Here is a 14,450-nt window from a genome sequence, read left to right on the forward strand (position 1 = left end):
CATATAGTATAAAGGATTCGATAACTGCCCGTCAAAGGTTTTACTTCAGGCAAACAAAAATATGCTATTGCAGGTTGAATATACTTAAGGAGGCCGGCGTCATGTTCCTTTTCCTTTCAGCGTCCAATCATATTACGCATGAAAGGGAACCGAACTGATTGGCGCCGCTGGAAAAAAATATATTTTTAACAACGATAGTGAAGGTTTATCCAGTACGAGCTCTTGGAGCAAGGTGTTTAAAGAGGTACTAAAGAGAAACACCCGATCAGTTTACGCTGGCAAAGGCATAACTGAAAACTACATTTCGTCAAGGTCGCGGTATGATGATGTATCATCATCATCAGCCTAGTTACGCCCACTGCAGGGCAAAGGCCTCTCCCATACTTCTCCAACTACCCCGGTCATGTACTAATTGTGGCCATGTTGTCCCTGCAAACGTCTTAATGTCATCCGCCCAACTAACTTTCTGCCGCCCCCTGCTACGCATCCCTTCCCTTGGAATCCAGTCCGTAACCCTTAGTGACCATCGGTTATCTTCCCTCCTCATTACATGTCCGGCCCATGCCCATTTCTTTTTCTTGATTTCAACTAAGATGTCGTTTACCCGCGTTTGTTGCCTCACCCAATCTGCTCTTTTCTTATCCTTTAATGTCACACCCATCATTCTTCTTTCCATAGCTCGTTGCGTCGTCCTCAATTTCAGCAGAACCCTTTTCGTAAGTCTCCAGGTTTCTGCCCCATATGTGAGTACTGGTAACACACAGCTGTTATACACTTTCCTTTTGAGGGATAGTGGCATCCTGCTGTTCATGATTTGAGAATGCCTGCCAAACGCACCCTAGCCCATTCTTATTCTTCTGGTTATTTCAGCCTCATGATCCGGATCCGTGGTCACTACCTGCCCTAAGTAGATGTAGTCCTTTACCCCTTCCAGTGCTTCGCTACCTATCGTAAACTGCTGTTCTCTTCCGAGCCTGTTAAACATTACTTTAGTTTTCTGCAGATTAATTTTCAGACCCACCCTTCTGCTTTGCCTCTCCAGGTCAGTGAGCATGCATTGCAATTGGTCTCCTGAGTTACTAAGCAAGGCAATATCATCAGCGAATCGCAAGTTGCTAAGGTATTCTCCATCAACTTTTATCCCCAATTCTTCCCACTCCAGGCCTCAGAATACCTCCTGTAAACATGCTGTGAATAGCATTGGAGATATCGTATCTCCCTGTCTGACGCCTTTCTTTATAGGGATTTTGTTGCTTTCTTTGTGGAGGACTACGGTGGCTGTGGAGCCGCTATCGATATCTTCCAGTATCTTTACATATGGCTCATCTACACCCTGATTCCGTAATGCCTCCATGACTGCTGAGGTTTCGACTGAATCAAACGCTTTCTCGTAATCAATGAAAGCTATATATTACGGTTGGTTATATTCTGCACATTTCTCTATCACTTGATTGATAGTGTGAATATGGTCTATTGTTGAGTAGCCTTTACGGAATCCTGCCTGGTCCTTTGGTTGACAGAAGTCTAAGGTGTTCCTGATTCTATTTGCGATTACCTTAGTAAATACTTTGTAGGCAACGGACAGTAAGCTGATCGGTCTATAATTTTTCAAGTCTTTGGCGTCCCCTTTCTTATGGATTAGGATTATGTTAGCGTTCTTCCAAGATTCCGGTACGCTCGAGGTTATGAGGCATTGCGTATACAGGGTGGCCAGTTTCTCTAGAACAATCTGACCACCATCCTTCAACAAATCTGCTGTTACCTGATCCTCCCCAGCTGCCTTCCCCCTTTGCATAGCTCCTAAGGCTTTCTTTACTTCTTCTGGCGTTACCTGTGGGATTTCGAATTCCTCTAGGCTATTCTCTCTTCCACTATCGTCGTGGGTGCCACTGGTACTGTATAAATCACTATAGAACTCCTCAGCCACTTGAACTATCTCATCCATATTAGTAACGATATTGCCGGCTTTGTCTCTTAACGCACACATCTGATTCTTGCCTATTCCTAGTTTCTTCTTCACTGTTTTTAGGCTTCCTCCGTTCCTGAGAGCCTGTTCAATTCTATCCATATTATAGTTCCTGATGTCCGCTGTCTTACGCTTGTTGATTAACTTAGAAAGTTCTGCCAGTTCTATTCTAGCTGTAGGGTTAGAGGCTTTCATACATTGGCGTTTCTTGATCAGATCTTTCGTCTCCTGCGATAGCTTACTGGTTTCCTGTCTAACGGAGTTACCACCGACTTCTATTGCGCACTCCTTAATGGTTCCCATGAGATAGTCGTTCATTGCTTCAACACTAAGGTCCTCTTCCTGAGTTAAAGCCGAATACCTGTTCTGTAGCTTGATCCGGAATTCCTCTAGTTTCCCTCTTACCGCTAACTCATTGATTGGCTTCTTGTGTACCAGTTTCTTCCGTTCCCTCCTCAAGTCTAGCCTAATTCGAGTTCTTACCATCCTATGGTCACTGCAGCGTACCTTGCCGAGTACGTCTACATCTTGTATGATGCCAGGGTTCGCGCAGAGTATGAAGTCGATTTCATTTCTAGTCTCACCATTCGGGCTCCTCCACGTCCACTTTCGACTAACCCGCTTGCGGAAAAAGGTGTTCATTATCCGCATATTATTCTGTTCTGCAAACTCTACTAATAATTCTCCTCTGCTATTCCTAGAGCCTATGCCATATTCCCCCACTGACTTGTCTCCAGCCTGCTTCTTGCCTACCCTGGCATTGAAGTCGCCCATCAGTATAGTGTATTTTGTTTTGACTTTACCCATCGCCGATTCCACGTCTTCATAAAAGCTTTCGACTTCCTGGTCATCATGACTGCATGTAGGGGCATAGACTTGTACCACATTCAATTTGTACCTCTTATTAAGTTTCACAACAAGACCTGCCACCCTCTCGTTAATGCTATAGAATTCCTGTATGTTACCAGCTATTTCCTTATTAATCAGGAATCCGACTCCTAGTTCTCGTCTCTCCGCTAAGCCCCGGTAACACAGTACATGCCCGCTTTTTAGCACTGTATATGCTTCTTTTGTCCTCCTAACCTCACTGAGCCCTATTATATCCCATTTACTACCCTCTAATTCCTCCAATAACACTGCTAGACTCGCCTCACTAGATAGCGTTCTAACGTTAAACGTTGCCAGGTTCAGATTCCAATGGCGGCCTGTCCGGAGCCAGGTATTCTTAGCACCCTCTGCAGCGTTACAGATCTGACCGCCGCCGTGGTCACTTGCTTCGCGGCTGCTGGGGACTGAGGGCCGGGGTTTGATTGTTGTATTCATATAGGAGGTTGTGGCCAAGTACTGCACCAGGGTGGCCAATCCTGCTCTGGTGAGAGAGTGCGTTACCGGTTCTGGTCACCGGGATCAGGCCGCACTCCAGGCCTGTTTGTGCAATTTTCTCAACACACGGTTTTTTTTATTATTATTTCCCGGTGGAGAATTGCGCGGCACCGGGATTTGAATCACGGTCCTCTTGCACTGGAGACGGATACTCTACCGTCCCCGCAGGAGTTAAATTAAAAATGATGATGTATAAATGATGATGAATTAAAATGATGATGTATACTAGAAGGCAAAATGAACGTACGACTTTTATTCAACATCTACGTTGTTGATTACCCGTCGAGACTATAAGGCTGGTAGGTTCGTGTGCCGCCATGAAATTCGAAGCCCAGTAAAAGCTTTCAGCACGCCCCAAGTTTTATCTTATGCTCGTCTAGAATTCAATGTGGAGCATTCTAGACTAAAAAGAACTATAGCTAGATGCAGATGCTGTCAAAATTTATGACTTCATGGGTCCCTGGTCTTGGAACTTGATCGAGGAATCGACATCCCTCTTTGTATTTTGTGTTTTTCTGAGTCACCAAGACAAATAGATTCAGAACGTCACGGTGAGAGTTCCTTTACATGGCACACCAGAAAAGCAATTTACTAATGCAGCTCAAGGTAAGCTTTTTCTTTCTCTTCAGTGCTTCTATACATTTCTTGAGGATGAGACCTAACATACCAGACAGAAATGTATATACTTCACTGAAGTGTGGAAAGTACGTTGCCAATAAGGGTATTCAATGAGTAGAAAAAATATATGTATACAATGTGCGCTTACTTTGTCGGCAAAAGGTTTGTTGCCTCTGGATAACAGCATGTACAATACTGGAAGCGCGCTTCACCCAAGTAGCCAATACCTGCGTGCGGAATTTTCTCGCACATCTCTTGTCCCACGTGAAACAGAGGTGCATATTACATTTGCTCATGATGACTGCACAGTACAAAGGAACAGTACCCGGAAAAAAGACGGATAGGGCAAGGCGCTGATCCGCCAGTGAAATTTAGGGTCACCTGAAATAATATATGCTGAGAACGAAGCCAACGAAAGTCAGCGCCTTGAGCGGTTTTTTTTAGAGCGCAGCTCTTTGGCGTCCGTTCCTGGGTTTCGCGTCGTCGTCGGCGTTGTCGTCGGCCTCGTAACCAGCTCCGCCCCCCTTTCATCCCCCCAGCGCTAGCAGCGACCGACGGATACCGCTGGATGCCGCTGACGCCGCTAGAGAGTCAAGATAACGTGACTGCATAGAACACCGTCGCCGCCATGCAGAAAGAGGAGGAAAGGGTCCCCCCCCCCTGTTCTTGTGTGGCGGATAGGGTGCTCTTCAGTTGCCGACGCGCCGGTTATTTCACGTAGGCCCCGGCACGTCGACGAATACGTGACCACCTTCCCACGGCTAGACCTGGTTCTTAGCGCTGCGGAAGCGAGGGTATCATATTGTTTGTGTCGGCATCGGCGGCGTTGTCCCTGAAACCAACTCCGCAGCTGGGGTTGACTCACTACGGCGTCAGCGGCATCAGTCAGTCGCTGCTATCTCTTCCCTCCTCCCTTTATCGTGTTGTCCGCTTGCTGCGCGCGCTTCTGCCCCCATCGTTTGCCGCTGGGTGTACACGCCGCCCCCCTCCCCCCTCTTCCTGCGAGTCTCCGGTTGTCAAAGCGCCGGCTCGAACTTAATTCCTTTCTTCGCTCCTCCTCCAATGCAACCCCTGTGCGGTGGCAATCAGAGAGCCAGATCGGTGGCGGCGGATCTGTATATGTGCACCGCCCGAGCCGAAATTGCCGCTGCCGTTCGCCCTGTGCGGTGGCAATCAGAGAGCCAGATCGGTGGCGGCCGATCTGTATATGTGCACCGCCCGAGCCGAAATTGCCGCTGCCGTTCGCCACTGCGAAATTATCTGCCAGTTCTTTCTGAGCCATGAGCGAGACGACCGATGGAAGTCCTCCGTCTGCTGCTGCTGCTGCTGCTGCTAAACGAGCTGCCAGAGCAGAGGCCCAGCGCCGTCGCCGTCAGAATCCAGAGGTGCGTGCCGCCGAAGCAGAAGCTTACCGTCGCCGCCGTCGAGATGATCCAGGAGTACGGGAAATATAAAAAAAAAATTCTGTGATAGCGCATACATGTGTTGCTCGATTTCCTTGCCTCAATCTATCGAAAAGGTGAAACAGCTTATTTGCTGCGCTCAAATTTCGCATTAGGAAGTAACGTAATCGTCGGTAATTTTTTTTTCTTTCCCTGGAGTGTTGGAATGCACTGCGCAGCTATCATGAACTCATACAGACTCGCTTAACTCTTGTTCCTTCTACATTTTCTCTACAACACCTTTGTGAAGCCAGTGCATCCGAAGCTCTTGCATCGGCCTGTCACCTCTGACACTTGTTGTTGCCTGAAAAGATGGTTCGTACCCATGAGGAGGATTGACCACACTGGATTGATTGAAAGTACACCCAACCAATTAGCAAATAGGACAAAGGCAAGCATTCAAAAGGAAGCATTAGACAACTAAACGTTAACAAAAATTTCGAGAGGGCTTTCAAGGAAAACCGGTTCGCGTGCCAAACTTCTTCTGCGTCGTCCTCTGTTCCTGCTCTAACGACGCCTGTTGCCTATCACTCAGTGTTAGCCCAAGACACTAAACTAGCAACACCACACGCAAAAGCGAAGCCAAGTTAAAAAAAAACATTTTCTTTTGTCGGTAGTCTGCACTCACGCATAGAGCGTTAACATAGCACTAGCATAACTACTTGATGGCTAGAGCGCGTTAATAAATTAGATTGACACAGTTCGCATAGTGTACCCCAAAATCGCGACACTATTTGTTGAAACACACTCCATCGCGATTCCTGCGCAATGACTCGAGCGGGAGATAATGGAAGAAATGCGGAAACGAAGGCTGTCGATGGGGTGAGTCGGCATACGTCCAACGAGGCGCCACGGGCTATGCGACAGACTGCCTGAAGATGTCGCGTGCTCAATGCGCAGCAGTGCCTGCTCTCTTTGGGAGCTAATTAACGGCAGGCACTAACGGCTTGCTTGTTTGAAGCAAGAAGAGCGAAACAAACGAGGGACGCGTTGGCTGAAGCGCGGCTTGCTTAATTGCATGTGCGAGACTCGACTCGTGCTGGCTCTCGTGCAGAGTTTCGCAGAGCCGCGTGGAACGCATTCGGGGGCGTGTTTACGGCGTTGCGCATTTTACACTGCGTATATTGGCAAGGATATTAGGTATTTTTATGTTTCGTGCACCGAGTGATGGGCCACACCAAGCACCTAGCTTACGAAAGAACGTACGAAGGTGTAGAAAAAAAATTGCAAGCGGAGCTTGGCGCCTTGGGTACGTAAACACGGTTATGTAGGCTATGTATAGATATCCCCGTGGCTACGGCAAAATCGCGAACCGTGGTGATGTATCGACATCTAGATGGTTCACGTTTTGGTAGGAACACCTGTTCTTCATTCATTCATTCATTCATTCATTCATTCATTCATTCATTCATTCATTCATTCATTCATTCATTCATTCATTCATCATTATTCTACATAAAATTAACGCAACAGACATGGGGCGATGGTGCGCCACAAAAGCATCCCGCGTGGTTCGTTGCAAGTCGCATTTTATTGCGATAACTATATGTACAGTCCAGGTTTTCGCCTCGCACGTGATATGCCTGACACACACGCATATGCATATATATATGCATGTGTTGGAATGCACTGCGCAGCTATCATGAACTCATACAGACTCGCTTAACTCTTGTTCCTTCTACATTTTCTCTACAACACCTTTGTGAAGCCAGTGCATCCGAAGCTCTTGCATCGGCCATGCATATATATATGCATGTGCGTGTGTGTCAGGCATATCACGTGCGAGGCGAAAACCTGGAGTGTACATATAGTTATCGCAATAAAATGCGACTTGCAACGAACCACGCGAGATGCTATTGAGGCGCACCATCACCCCATGTCTGTCGCGTTAATATATATATATACGGCGTGTCAGCTAACTATAGCTAGCTTTTAAAAATAGGCCAATGCACTCTAAGAGGATGCGACCAAATGCCTATTGCTCACTTTTTTGTATATTTTTGTAAATTTATTATTTTTTGTACATTTCAAATAATTAACCAACTTCGGAACCAACAAAGCTAGGAAACAAAAATCCAATTAGAAAGTTGTAGAGCGCTTTGCAAAGCGTCCGATTAGGCAGTTTACAACTTTCTATCTATTATTACGGCTCTTCAGCTTATATATATTTATACTTATACAAGGTGTTTCAGCTTATTTTAGCTAGAGTTTAAAGATATGCCGATCCTCTCTAAGACAACGCGACCAAATGCCCGTTGTTCCCTTTTGTATGTAGTGTGTCACGCTATTTTTGTAGTTTATTATATTTTGTATATTTAGATTATTTACGAACTTCTTAAGCAACGAAGCTAGAAAAATAAATTCCAATCGGAAAGTTACAGAGCGCTTTGCAACATGTCCGAATGGACCGTTTCTATATTTCTATATATTAAGTACTGGTGTTTTTTTTTTTCAGTTTGCAGCAGATGCCCGCCCGTGTACTTAGATTTACGTGCACGTTAAAGAACCCCAGGTGGTCTAAATTTCGGGAGTCCTCCACTACGGCGTGCCTCATATTCAGAAAGTGGTTTTGGCACGTTAAACCCCGTAATTCAATTCATTCAGATGCCCGCGAAATAAAAAAAAATGCCACGTGACATTACCGCTTGCGCGCCGTGATTACACTGTTCCCAAGCGTTCCGCACACAAGCGAACGTAGCATTTAACCAGGCGTGCTGCCTCTGCCTCTGCTAATCGCTATCATGAATTGCCTTGAGGGAAGCACATCGCTGGCCTATATGGCACAGCCAACGCCTTCCTCACTGTCCTGTCGCCTTTCGAGCGGCAGCATGCCCTGCTAGATGCTACATTCGTTTGTACGCAGAGAGTTTGGCAGCGCTGCAATCCCGGCCCGCAAGCGGGTATGTCGCGCGGTATTTTGCGTATTTCGCGGGCATCGGCAGTAAGCTGAAGACTTAATAGTTAGAATGTTAGAAACTGCCTAATGGGAAGTTTTGCGAAGCGCTCTATCACTTCTTAATTCTAATTTCTTGCCTGACTTCGTTGCTTCAGGAGTTGTTTGACTAATCTTGACTAATTCTCTAGTTAGGCAAAATACAAAAAGTAGCGTGACACACTACATACAAAAGTGAGCAACATGTATTTGGTCGCGTCGTCTTAGAATGTATTGGCGTATTTTTAACTCGGGCTAAAGTTAGCTTAAGCGTTTTCAGGGCGTTTCAATGAATTTGGAGGTCACAATTGAATGTTAAATTATTGGATACAAATTTAGAGCACAAAAAAGAAAAAGAAAACGGAGAAAAGAAATAATAATAATAATAATAATAATAATACTTTATTCCACAAAGTCACAAAAAAGCAGCGTACATAACAGGCCTGCCAAAGCCACACAGGGCTTGAGCGGCAGTGCCTGGCAGGCAGCGGAACAATCACTTATTCAATTGACATGTACTTTTCACATTTAAAGTAGTATATGAGGAAAAAAAATAAAGAAGCAAAAAAATACTAATGATTCCCTGAGGCGACTAGTCAATTTGCCTGAATGCCTTTTTTAACTTGTATTTTGTTCGAGCGTGCAAGGCGGTTTGAGACAACTTGTTAAAGTATACAGGAACACAGTAGTCTCCTATTCTCCTTCCATATCTTCTACAACGCCTGGGTACGAGGTAAAGATTCTTAGGCCGCAAACAACGTGAGGGAACGTACTTCACCTTGAAATTACTTTCCCAGAAGTGTTTTAGCACAACAGTTTCCAGCAGTAGTTGATGAAAGTCTGGCATAAATAAATTATTAATTACACATCGAACGAGCTGAAACACTGCCAGTCTCGCGTGTGTTGTCCTGTAACCATCCAAAGATAAAATTGTTTAGAGACTCATAGAAACTGCATGTGGGAGTGCCACAGAAGCCCGATACCCTAACGACAATTTGTACATCAATAGCACAGAATCCCATTATTCTAATCATTACGAGGCCTAATTCTGCAGGCCTTGCACTACGGATGCTTGCATTAGCAGGTGGAATAGAGTACCATTAAGAATTTCTCGCTTGCAGAAGACGTTTTGTAGCTGCCAGGGCGCTGTGTCGTTTTTAGTTGAAATGCGTGCTCAGAGCCCAGCGTTCTCTTATTATTATATTTTTTTTGTAGATCCATAAAATTCTTCTGCCTTAAGATCTAATATTTAATTGAGAACAGTCTCATGGCTCTTCAAGATTTCGGGAACGCCGACACACCCTTTAGTTTTTACATACCTCGTTGCGCATTGGGCGTCATGTAGCGCGAGACTTTCAGCAATCGCCTCGAAGCAACCAAACAATAGTAATGTTATTAATAGCATTAGTAACCAAAGCAACGAGTTGCATAGTTTTCACGGCACCTGACTAGTTAGTGTAAACAACTAGTCCCCCGTCCTCTTGAAAACCCGGGACGGCCAGGGTGTCGCTCACTAACGAAAAAAGAAAAGTTAGATAACTACGATGCGCTTTTTCTTTAAGTTTTTTTCCCCTCAAAGGAGCATGCTGTCGACGACGGTTCCGACACCTTATTTACGACGACGACGCAGTTTTCCGGGTAGCGCGTTCGCGCAAAGCACTTTCCGTCCTTTTTTACGCCTTTGTTTTTTCGTTTGCTTCGCTCGGCTCGCAGCGGCACTTAGCGCTAATTGCTCGTTCCTCGGTACCGCTGACGCCGGGGCTCAACTGTCAGGGGGGGCCCCGTAATGACACGCTCCTCCGACGCGGCCGCTTTGTTTTCCTTTGCGCACTGCAACGCGCTCTCCGAACGAACGGGTTATGCGAACGGTTCCCTCTGCTCACTCGAGCGCGTTCGGGAAGTGTTTACGCAAACTCGGTTTCGACAATTTACGCGGAAACATTTAATAACCCCGTACGGCGTTTGAAAAAGGCGCACCCGCGCGTCCACCGCGCGTGTCTCACACGGAGACGACATTCCTCTAACTTTTATCGCCTCATTATGGAAACTCTTTTCGCATCGTATGGCTCCGCTCTCAAGAGCCTGTGGACTTTTTCCAACCGACGTCTCGGAGAATGCGAGTCATTAGGGCATTGAAACGTAAGCGATGCATTTTGAAATAGGAATGAATTGCAGCTTTTCTTTTCCTGTTTCTCTTTTGTTTCCTTTTTGGAATTGTACCCCCATGATCTGCATTATTAAGTAAATTAAAATAAAACGTTGCCATTTGGGTTCCCAAACAAGGATAAGATTCTCAGGCATGCCGCAGTGGAGGACTCCGGAAAATTTAGCTCACCTGGGGTTCTGTTACCTGCGCCCAATGCTTGGCACGCGGGTGATGTTGCGTTTCGCCTCCATCGAAATGCCGCCGCCGTAGCCGGGAGTCGATACCGCGCCCTCGGACTTACCAGCGCGACGCCGAAACCAATATCCCACCACGGTAGCTGTGCTGCAGCAGAAATTTGAAGACTGACAAAGCTTCGTCCGCCAGACGGGTCATTTTTGTTAACAACGATGTGGCTGTTAACGGCTTACTCCCGTAGTCGTTCTTGTGATCCCCCGTGCCGCCTGCGCTTGTCTCAACAGTGTGAAAGCGCGTTACAAGAATTTTAACGCGACATCGTCAAGGAGCCTGAGCAAAAAACACGGTGTCTGAGTCTCACGTCGCTTCGACATAGAGATTTTCGAACCTCGCATACCCAGGCATAACCGCAGGCTCTCTTCCTTGCATGTGACGCAAGGAATTTACTGAACTAACTGAATTTATCCATCTAAAATACGTGGCAATATTGTAAACTATGACTTACGCACAACCTAAAGACAAGCTAGCTCTCGGACTGTCATTTCACTATATGAGAAAACATAATTCTCATACGCGAAAACTCAAACAAACGCCTTTCCCGGAGTTTCTACAATACATACGCCGTCGCCGATGGCGTCCGCCATTTGCGCGAGCTGGCGCGTGAATTTCTCGGCGTCGGCGTAGCGAGGTGCCCGCTTCCTTGAAACACTTCCAGATGGCGCTCGCATCTGCCGCATTGCGGCCCAAGCAAGAGGCCGCATTTCTACCAGAAAGCCCACCTTCGTGCATAGCGTTCGCCGCGAGCGTTTGTGGTACTCATTACGGTTAGAAACGCTGCAGTTGCCGGGAAGCGTCAGAAGCAGTCAGAGATCTTTGAATGCTATCGCGTTCCCTCTTAAAGGCGAAACTTAAGCCTCATTAAGATTTTTTTAAAGAATAAAGTCGGGCATTGCTCAGCGATTTTTCTGTCATCCGAAACCACAGATTGCACGATAATGATTCTTTCTCTCGGCAACTTCGCAGACTGCAACAAAGAATGCCGTGCATGTGCAATATTGAGCCTGGCATCTTGGGTGCTCGTTAAATTGATCGGTTAACGCCACATTTTGCATTTTATCCATGGTAAAATAATTTATACAAAACCAGTGCTCCTATTGAGATTTCGTGTAATGCACGTCATGTTTTTGTCCCAAGTTTCGAGAGGGTGCTAGAAACGTAAAAATGTCTTCAGTAATATTTAATGCAACAACTTAAATTGGTGTGTACTACACATGATACATATATGTGATTCACAGTTTTTCCTCTTACTTTAATTTCTTTTTCAGCACAGCTCCTAGGTAGTCAATACAGGGGATGCCACAACCGGGAATACACAAATGTCACACGCCTTTTAACATTCTTTTTACTTCGGCATGCAGTTTCCTTTCTATAACCCTAAAACTGTGTCTAGCATAGTAGCTGCCGAAGTAGTCGAAATAGTAATTTCTCCAGAAAATTCTACGAATGAATTATGCCCCCCCTCCCCTCCCCCTGTTCTCGTTTTAACATGATAAATTCTCATAGCGCAGGCCTCTGCGTCTTTATTTGGCTCTCCATATGTATCAGGCGCGTATCAGTGCATCCGTGTGCTTGCACGTACGTGCTGCGGAACTCCCACGTCACGCCCGAGTTCAGCTGCGCATCACGTTTGCATGCTCCCGCAGATTGCAGCCACGAAAATAACCAGTGGGAAGACGTTTAAGTGAAACAGTGCTGGGACATGAGCGCGTATGGAAGCCTGCATGTCCATGCACGGCCAGTAAGTTGTGTACGCCAAATCTTCAGCAATAGCTTTAGCAAAATTTATCACAGATTTTCCGACACGTACTACTGCACACATCGTGACAAACATACGTGCAATTACTGTCGAACTTCTAACTACACTTTAGAAACCAATACATTGATGCTTATACTTCCACAATGAAAAAGTTAATCTTGAGTAACAGAACTTATAGACGGTCAATCAGTAACAATCTACCAGTTGCAGCTTTATTGTCATTTAATAGTGAGAAACTTCTCCAGATCTGAGCTCGTTTACTAGCATAACCGCTGGCTCTCAACGCATATACCGTTATCTTCTGAAGACAAATTCCCTTGGGACGCGGAAAAGTACGATTCAAACGCGCAGCAGTATTCAAGGCTGTGGCCTCCGAATTGAAGACAGAGACGCCGCAATTCTCGGAGTCTTTACGTCGCGCGAAGCTCTGTACATAAATAATTATCAGCAAGTGCGACTGCTGCGTGGCAGTTGAAGACCAACTAACGACGACTCCCGTTATTTCTACCCTTTTACGACTTTTCGCTTAATTCGAACGCACTGGAAGGTCCCGGTGCAAAACTATGCATTTCCATGCGAGAAAAACTAGCTTAGTTCGAACACAGACGCATGTTGGTTCCGTTAATTCGACGCCCACTGTTCGAGGCATTAAGAACGCAGCTGTTACCAAAAGCATAAAAATGCAATAAATTCAACAGACCGTGCTTTTGGTTCACTAGGCGACCACTGTCAATGTACAACAAGCTGTACTACAGGGATGATGGAAACTTGCGCAGCGCCGTCAAGGATGTCTTTTGACAATTTCAACAGCAGCGATGATAGTTTTGAGAACTGTGTACCTCCTACGGCACACTTGTACAATGATTGTAATACAGAAGCAATCTGTCGATGACGACAGGCTTCATCAAACAATCAAATTATTTGACTGCGTTCAATTTGCTGCTCTTTGCAAATGTGATTCCGCAGACACTTCGAGAAAACTTGCGGTCCCGCAAGGGTCGATATAGCGGGCGTCGACGGCACATCGAATTTCACTTTTGTTCAGTTAGTAACAAATGAGTTTACATACTATTGAAGCGATCTTAGAAAAGCTGCCACTGGTAAGTGCCTAACTTTATTTTATTAGCAGTCCTTAATGTCATATCAGTGGAGAACGCTGGCACCTGGTGGTTAGTGACTATGACGTGAATCCCAGCAGAACGTCTCTGCCAATGCATTCTGGACGTCGCCCAAATCAGAGGTCATTCTCAGGCGTCGCGTGCGTTTGTTGTCTACGCTATAAGTTGTGCGTCATTTCCGGACAGCGGCCCGCAATAGTAGTGTTTTCGTTTTTTAAGGTGTCACATTTATCCCTCTTTATCTTGGGAGCTTTCTTGAAACGAATACCTTCGAGTTTCAAACGTAAGCTGTGTTGAGCTGTGCATTTCAAGTAGTCCCACAATTATTTGCAGGTTGCATTCAGCGCATCCTTCACCGAACAGCATATACTTGAGGGTAAACAGCATCAAAACCCAGCGGTTCGTAAAGTTACGTTTTACTAAAGCATTTGGGGAATGTGAAGCCGAGTGTGAGAAAACGGCTTGATAATCTCAACATGATGGCGGTGGCGCAAGGGAAAGGACCCGCACAGCAAATCCGATTTCGAGCTTTAAATGTGGTTCTAGTAATGCAAAATGTTCAAGAAACCACCTACATTAACTTCGCAAAACACGATTTAACATAGTCACACCCGCCGCATTGATTCAATAGCTTGGACGTTCTGCTGCAGAGCACGAGATTAAAAAGCGATATCTGGCCGGAATGGTAGCAAGTCAACGGAGGCAGAACGCAGTAATTCTGGTGCAACAGGTTTTCGGTGCAGGTTAAAAACTATGGGGGCACCTAAGCAATTCTGATGATGTTGAAATGCGAGAGCATCACTTGGAGCTGAGTGTGTAAGCGAGTTTAATGTT

The 14,450-nt window shown here is 45.8% G+C and overlaps 1 protein-coding gene across 1 annotated transcript in view; it reads left to right on the forward strand.

The window, feature by feature from the left end:
- Positions 1 to 10,335: 10,335 nt before the first annotated feature.
- LOC142564592 (uncharacterized) overlaps positions 10,336 to 14,450 on the forward strand; it is a 207,114-nt gene continuing 202,999 nt past the window's right edge. Inside the window, exon 1 of the transcript XR_012824621.1 lies at positions 10,336 to 10,480. The gene's annotated coding sequence lies outside the window, so the exon portion shown is untranslated. The remainder of the gene's footprint in view (positions 10,481 to 14,450) is intronic.

This window comes from Dermacentor variabilis, chromosome 11, assembly GCF_050947875.1.
Source record: "Dermacentor variabilis isolate Ectoservices chromosome 11, ASM5094787v1, whole genome shotgun sequence".
Classification (NCBI taxonomy): Eukaryota; Metazoa; Arthropoda; class Arachnida; order Ixodida; family Ixodidae; genus Dermacentor; species Dermacentor variabilis.